Raw genomic sequence first — 8,541 nt, forward strand, 5'->3', positions numbered from 1 at the left:
ATATATATATGTATATATATATATATTTATCTCTGAGTGGTTGGCGTTAGGAAGGGCATCCAGCTGTAGAAACTCTGCCAAATCAGACTGGAGCCTGGTGTTGCCATCCGGTTTCACCAGTCCTCAGTCAAATTGTCCAACCCATGCTAGCATGGAAAGCAGACGTTAAACAATGATGATGATGATGTATGTATATATAGATGCAATATAGTGGTAAGAAACTCTTAAGAGAGTTGAACAGTAGAAGGTCTTCATAGAAGAAATCTCAGTTGGACAAGTGTTTCAGTTCTTAACTTCTTACACTCTAAGGGGGCTCAGACATCTGGGTGCCCTTCTTCTGACACTTTTTAGCCACTTGGATTACTATTTTGATTGAGTCAGTCAAAAACTGAATGAAGCCCATTGTGTACTTGTGTGTGTCATTGTTTTTGTTCACATTTGTGCTTGTCTAAAAATTACTGAACTACAAACAGTGGCTTTGTTGTCATTTCTCCTCTCAGCAAATCATTTGTTGCCAATGCTGATGCTGCTATACATTTTGCTGAGTATGACGGTTTCATGCATTGCTGGATTGACTATGCAAGGTGCAAGCCTGTGCCCCTATTCTATCAGACATTTCAATCATTTCAGTGACCATCCCTGTTCACATATCCTTATGCTTACATGATGTTGACTAGAATGGCTTGGATTTCTGTTTGGCCTGCTTAAATAAGACCCTCTTTCTCTTATGTATTCTCAACATTTAGAAACTTCACATAATTGCACTTCTAGGTCACTTTTTCAACACCAGTAGGAGCAAGTGTGCTGTTATCAGTTCGTGCACACTTCACCCAATAATGCTTTGATTTTCTCTCATACAGTATTTTGCAATCTGGAATATGTTATTCCTCTGGTCTTCTTGTCACAGAAACACTGACAAACCGTTTACTGTTTGCTTTTCCAAAATTGCAACTGTGCAAATTAAATTGTGGCTGAGTTCTTGTTTGTATATAATAGATTAATAGCTCTAAGTTACCAAACATCTCTATATACACACACTCAAACAAATGATACATACATACACACACACACACATGTATATAGCTAAATCACATGATCTGACAGTTCCGGCAGTTGTAGTAGATGGTTCTTGACTATCAACAATATAATTACAATTCCTCTCAAGTTAAATAATGGAGTATTCTGTGATCTAACACAACCTCCTCATTAAGGTGGATATCAAGATTTCCTTTTGGTACTGTTTCTGTTGTTAGACACTGATATTCTATACATTGTTGATGGAAGATTCAGCTGTTATATCACTGCTGGATATCTGTCACTGATGAGCCTATAGCAGGACGAAATCACATAATCTGGCAGCTGTAGTAGATGGTTCTCATCTACCAACAATAAAATTACGAGTACTTTTATGCATCATGAGTCTATATGAGAGATCTTCTCAAGGCAAACAACACAATATTCTGTGTTCCATTGTAAAGGAGGAAGTGAGCAATATTAAGAGTAGTGCATGACTGAATCAGTAGGGGTAGGATCTAATGTTTATGGGTAGTGCAAGAAACTGCTGAGCCAAGGAAACTATATTGCAATATATTGTGGAAAATGGAGGCCAGCCAAGTTGCATTGGCTTGGTGGATCTTCTCTAGCTCAATGTCCTACTACTTGTTGCAGTTCTATGTTATCTCATTTGTGAAGTTCAGCCTCTTGAGATCAGCCTTCACCATTTCTTTCCATGTTTTCATCTTCTACAAATTCCTTCCACTTGGAATTTCTTTACCAAACTATCTTCATCCATTTATCTCATATGTCTGACTACAGTCTCCTGTCTTGTATCTGATTCCTCTTACATCCCCTTGTTTTCTCAGTTCATTTACACATTGTCTGGAGCATGTTCCCTCCATATTTTTCCCAGCCTTTGCATATTTTCTGACTTCAGTGCTCATGTTTTGCTACCATGTAGCATTAAACTTCATATATATAAGCATCATCATTTATAGAATCATTTTGTCGCCAGAAGAGATAATAACTCCTTGAACTTTTCACACCCTGCTCTTACATTGGCTACCATGCTTTCTCGAACATCCACCTCTGATGTTAATGAGGTCACCTAAGTAACAGAGGTTATCACTAAAGAGCCTGCCAAGCATTTGAAAGAATTTGAGGTTTCCTAAACATATGTGTAGGTATAGCTGTGTAGTTAATGATTTTGGCTTCAGTCTCACTGTGCAGCACCTTGAGCATGTGTCTTCTGCTATAGCCCTGGGTTGATCAATGCTTTGTGAGTGAATTTGGTAGACAGAAGCTATGTGGAAGCTAATAATTTATATATATATATATATATACATTTGTACTATTTTAATATTTATTACTTTGTACTTTTTTGATTTTTATTATAGATCTCTGAGTGGTTGGCGTTAGGAAGGGCATCCAGCTGTAGAAACTCTGCCAAATCAGACTGGAGCCTGGTGTTGCCATCCGGTTTCACCAGTCCTCAGTCAAATCGTCCAACCCATGCTAGCATGGAAAGCGGACGTTAAACGATGATGATGATGATTGTGGATTTTCATGGATGAATTCAATAATTGTGGGTTTTTTTTCTAAATTATATATTTATATATTATATATTGTGAAATTTAATTTAATTTTAATTTTGATAAATTAAATTGAATTTTTCCCTGTAAATTTGGATTTTTAATCCCTAATATTATTATCATAATTATATATCATTTCATTTTATTTTTCATTTTATCTAGTTTCAGCTCATGAGCTGTGGCCATGCTGGGGCACCGCCATTTGTATATATATATATATATGTATTTGTGTATACATCTATATGTGTGTGTCTTTGTGCTTGTTCCCATCTCTACTGCTTGACAACTGATGTTTGTTTGTTTGTTTACGTCCCTATAACTTAGTGGTTCAGCAAAAGAGAACCAAGAAAACAAGTAGCAGACTTAAAAGACAAGACTGGAGTTGATTTGTTCATCTACAAAACATTGAAGGTGGTGCCCCAGCATGACTGCAGTCCAGTGACTGAAACAAGTAAAAATTAAAAGGTGTTCTAACCACTAATTACTCCTTTATTTTCATTTGCTACATTTGAAATCTGACTTCATTGTTAGCTTGCCTGTAATCTCACTACCCCTCTCATGCACCTACAGTTCATATGGGGTACACTATATAAAATTCTTACATTCTGCATATTGGACAGCCATTTTTTAGGGGTCAATGGAGTGCTATCTTCTCTCATGCTAATCTATTTAAAAATGATTATATTCTTTTACTTGTTTCAGTCATTTGACTGTGGCCATGCTGGAGCACCGCCTTTAGTCGAGCAAATCGACCCCAGAACTTATTTTTGTAAGCCTAGTACTTATTCTATCGGTCTCTTTTTGTTGAACCGCTAAGTTACGGGGACATAAACACACCAGCATCAGTTGTCAAGCGATGGTGGGGGGACAAACACATACTTATATACATACATATATACGATGGGCTTCTTTCAGTTTCCGTCTACCAAATCCACTCACAAGGCTTTGGTCGGCCTGAGGCTATAGTAGAAGACACTTACCCAAGGTGCCACGCAGTGGGACTGAACCCGGAACCATGTGGTTGGTAAGCAAGCTACTTACCACACAGCCACTCCTGCGCCTATATGGTGATGAAGCCAAAATTATTCCAATACCTAATATTATTGTCATCATTTTAGCAAGAACAGGAGACAACTCTGGACATGTTTCAGTCTTAGACCTCAACAGTGACAAACAAGATCCATCATACTTGCTCAGATGTACAATATTGTCATGGCAATTAAGACATTTTCTTATGAGCTTTCAATTATCTTTTTTTTTAATGCTCACTACATTGATTATGTTAACACTAATTTAGCTATTGTTTTTCAAGCAGAAGACATCTCTGAGTAATTTGCTCATAGAATCAACATTTTTGAGATAATTTCTCTGCTTACTCAATTAAAACAGTTTCCTAAATGTTAAGTTAATTGCTTATTAGTAAATTGGCAAAGTCATTAGGGCATCAGGTAGAAAGCCTTGTGGTAATCATTTGGCGTCCCTTCACTCTGAGCCCAAATTCTGTCAGTGTCAGCTTTGCTATTCTTTCTCAAAAAAGATTGGTTATGTTTGGATGTGGAGGACACTAGGTTCTGCTAGGTTTAAAATGCTTCAAATGTGCTGTATGCCATGATGGTGTCACTATGACTCCATTAGGAGCTAATAATTGACGGAAGAAATATTTATTGTGGATTCTTTTTATTCTGACTTAACCTCTTAGTTTTTTCCTCTTTATCTTTCTTTGAAGCTTATTTATATATGTATGTGTGTGTGTGTGTGTGCATGCAAGTTTTTGTTTGTGTGTGTGTGTATGTATGTGTGTATGTTTTGTTGATAATTATTTAAATTTTTCCTCTAAGGAAGGAGCTGGTTTCTAACAAAGACACAAAGCTCCTTTGTTGGAATGTATATGACTTAATGTCACATTCTAAACTTGAGAAAAGTCTTGTATATTTTTACTGTTCTGCTTATAGACTGCATTTATAATGAGTGAATCAGTTGGTTGATTTCTTTTTCTGAAAACCTTAGATTATCAGGATCATTACTTAGGCATTTACTCACAAGACCAAATGTATCAATTATTATTGGTATAAATCATCATCATCATCATCGTCGTCGTTTAACGTCCGCTTTCCATGCTAGCATGGGTTGGACGATTTGACTGAGGATTGGTGAACCAGATGGTTGCACCAGGCTCCAATTTCATCTGGCAGAGCTTCTACAGTTGGATACCCTTCCTAACACCAACCACTCTAAGAGTGTAGTGGGTGCTTTCACGTGCCACCAGCACGAGGGCCAGTCACATGGTACTGGCAATGGGTGAATTTATAATCTGCAAGTTTCAAAGCAGTTGTCCATAATTATCCTCTTTCTCTTTGATTTTCAAAGAGCTATTCACATCAGCAGAACAGCTGACCTTTATGATGGTACATACATTTTATAGTTTGTCCCAAACAGCAATATCCAGCCAGTTAGGTTTACATATGGCAGATGTTTTGATGGGAATGTTCCACTAGTGTCCCTTGTGTTAATGTCTGTGTATGTATTCAATAACAGGGTGATTCTCTATATTTATTCCAGGACAGTCTTTTTTCCAGATGGCATTGTATATTGTATTTGTGACATCATGTTGCATAGGGAGGTAGTACCTTGGTGACATTCTTGGGCAGCTGCTAATCCCATGTGTAATGTCTTCCACAGAAATATGACATAATCTACATTTTCGGTTGCATCTTGGAACTTCCAAAGGCTTCAGTGTCTCTTTTGTTTAGTATGTATTTCATAGCAATCTCCTGTTCTTGGATTCTAGATGCATGTATGTGTGTAAGTGCGCATCATAGCTACATATTTTACATATTTATTCTAGAGTTGATGCATCAAGACTACCAAAAATACTTTTATGATTAATCTGGCTACACATCATTTAGACATATTGGTATTCCCATAGTTATTTAACAATATATATAGATATATATACATGTGTGTATATATATATATATACATGTGTATATATCTATCTACCTCTCTCATCGTCATCATCATTTAACGTCTGTTTTCCATGCTGCCATAGGTTGGACTGGGGTCTGGCAAGCCAGGAGGCTGCACCAGGCTCCAATCCGATCTGGCAATGTTTCTCCTGCTGGATGCCCTTCCTAATGCCAACCACTCCGAGAGTGTAGTGGGTGCTTTTTATGTGCCACAGGCACAGGAGCCAGTCGGGGCAAGGGGGCTGGCATCGACCATGTTCGGATGGTGTATTTTACATGCCACCAGCACAGGAGCCAGTCAGGCGGCACTGGCATTGACCACATTTGGATAGTGCTTTTTACGTACCACCAGCACAGGAGCATTTCGGGACGAGGGGGTTGGCATTGACCATATTCAGATGGTGCTTTAAATATATGAAATTATTGAATAGGACCTCCATTACTTGAAAAATAAGGCTTAGTGACAGCTTGAGTATCTGACTTTAAAACAGTGTCTTAATAACAAATTCATCTAAGCCATGCTTGCATGGAAAAACAGGCATATACTAATGTGGAGATTTTAAAAGGGTTAATAAATTGAGAAATAACTGATTATTATTATTAGGCTATTAATGACAGGAGAGAAATAAAGCTCAGTCTAAATATGGAATTAAATGTATAATGTTTGTTGTCTTTAATATTTGTTTTCAAGGCAGTGAGCTTGGCAGAATTGTTAGAGCATTGGGTAAAATGCTTTGCAGTATTTGTTCTGGCTCTTTACATTCTGAGTTCAAATCCTGCTGGGGTCAACTTTACCTTTCATTCTTTGGGGTTGATAAAATAATGTACTAGTCAAATACTGGGGTTGATAATATCAAACTACCCTTTCTCCTCAAAATTGCTGTCCTTGTGTCTAAGTCAGAGACCATTACTGTTTGCTTCATTCCAACATTTCAAATATTATCAGTGTGAAATATTATCTGGCAAAGAAAGGTATTTAAATAAATAGCATTCTGTATATCTTACTTAATGTGGATATGCTATAAGGAAGCCACAATACTGCAGTATTTGTCTTGAGAAAGCATTTTGTATAGATGTATAGGACTAAAAAGCACTGAAGTGTGTCACTAGTAGATGCAAAGCATCCAGCAGTGGTGATGCTACTGATGTATAGTGCAATTTTGTAGCACTATGCATCTATACAAGATGCTATTTCAAGATAAATGTCACAATATTGTGGCTTCCTCACAGTATATCTACATTAAGTAAGATATACAAAATGCAATTCTGAGCTAATACTACTTACATTGCTTATAATAAATTTAAATAAATGATTATTGCTTATTTTTGTTGTGTATGAATGGGAATTTAAAACAACAATTAGTTTGGTAAGGCTGCTAATCAAGGTTTGAGGTATAAAATAGTCTCCTGTGGTAATTTACTTTGATTTTTCTCTCACCAATTTCTAGCATAAAATTTGATGTTGTCAAGAATTGTATTTGCAACAGACATGTAACTACAGAAAACACATTGAACTACTGGAAAAGCTCATCAATATAGAAATAATTTGGAATCCTAAAGGACTGGGCTGGTTGTGAACAAATCAATGTTTGTTGGAGTTAAAGTCCAGTAAATACTTATTCCTAGGCCACAGGTTAAAGCCTTGTTGCAGACAATGTCTTGTGTCATTGAGAGAGGTATTTATTCTAACATCTCAAGTAGTCTACCCAGTTACTGGAATAAGATTAGATGTTCATCTACAAAACACTGACTGAAACAAATATAAATATTTACACACCCAGCTTATGAATGCTAGGATGGTAAATAAACATAAAACAACGAAATAAAATAAAATTAAAGCAGCTGAATATTTACAGAAAGGAAAGAATTATACAAGAGACAAATACAATGAAGAAGATTTAACAGACAGACACTTTTAGGTCTAACTTTTCCTTTTTCCTACAGATATATTTTTGATGACCTCATCTGATAATAAATTTTGTTGATATCAACTGTTTTTGATTTTTTTTTAATATTTAAATATTCTAATAATTATTCTAATAAATATTCTAATAAATTATTCTAATAATTATTGGATAAATTAAGTCATATACTCTTTGACTATAAATTGAAAAATTAAAAAATTTCTGAATATCAATTATCGTTTTATATCAACATGTTAAATTGGCTCTATTATTAGCATTTGAATAAAGGAGATGAACTGGCAGAATCATTAGTGCATAGGAGAAAATGCTTTGCAATAGTTGATCTTTATGTCCTGAGTTCAAAATTGTTTTTCATCACCCTCTTGGGTCAATGAAATAAAGTGTCAGTTATGTGCTGGAGACAATGGTATTAACTAACTCTCTTACCCTAAATACCAGGCCTTATGTCTATGTTAGAAACAGTAATTAATGTTGAATTTGAAAGATCCTCACCATTTTCCCATGATTATATATATATATGTATATATGTTTATATATATATATGGTTATAGATTCTCCTGTTGATTTTGATGTATAAGAATCTAAGAGCATTGTTTTCTTCTCCTTTTGTTTTAATTTCAATGTCTATGTTTCTTATGAGAGTTTAATCCAGCCAACAATTTAAAAACTACATATACAATATATATGTATATGTATATATACACACTCACACACACATGCACATACACATATTTAATAGTTCAATGTAGCTACAGTTAAAAACTATTGTTAAGATCCACAGAGCACACATATTTAGCAGTTAGTGAAGCAAAATTTCATTTATTTAATTCTTTCAGTTAACATAAAGACATTATAACAACTCCAGCAAGTTGCTAACTTTATTAATAAATAAGTTGTCCTTAAAAAGTAATACTAAAGAGACTAAAATATATATATTTATTACATAATTAACAGAAACATTTTTCATTTATTATATATAAATATATATATATATAAATAAATATATATAAATATATATATATATAAATATATATATATAAATATATATATATAAATATATAT

The sequence above is a fragment of the Octopus bimaculoides genome, chromosome 3 (genome assembly GCF_001194135.2).
Source record: "Octopus bimaculoides isolate UCB-OBI-ISO-001 chromosome 3, ASM119413v2, whole genome shotgun sequence".
Lineage (NCBI taxonomy): Eukaryota > Metazoa > Mollusca > Cephalopoda > Octopoda > Octopodidae > Octopus > Octopus bimaculoides.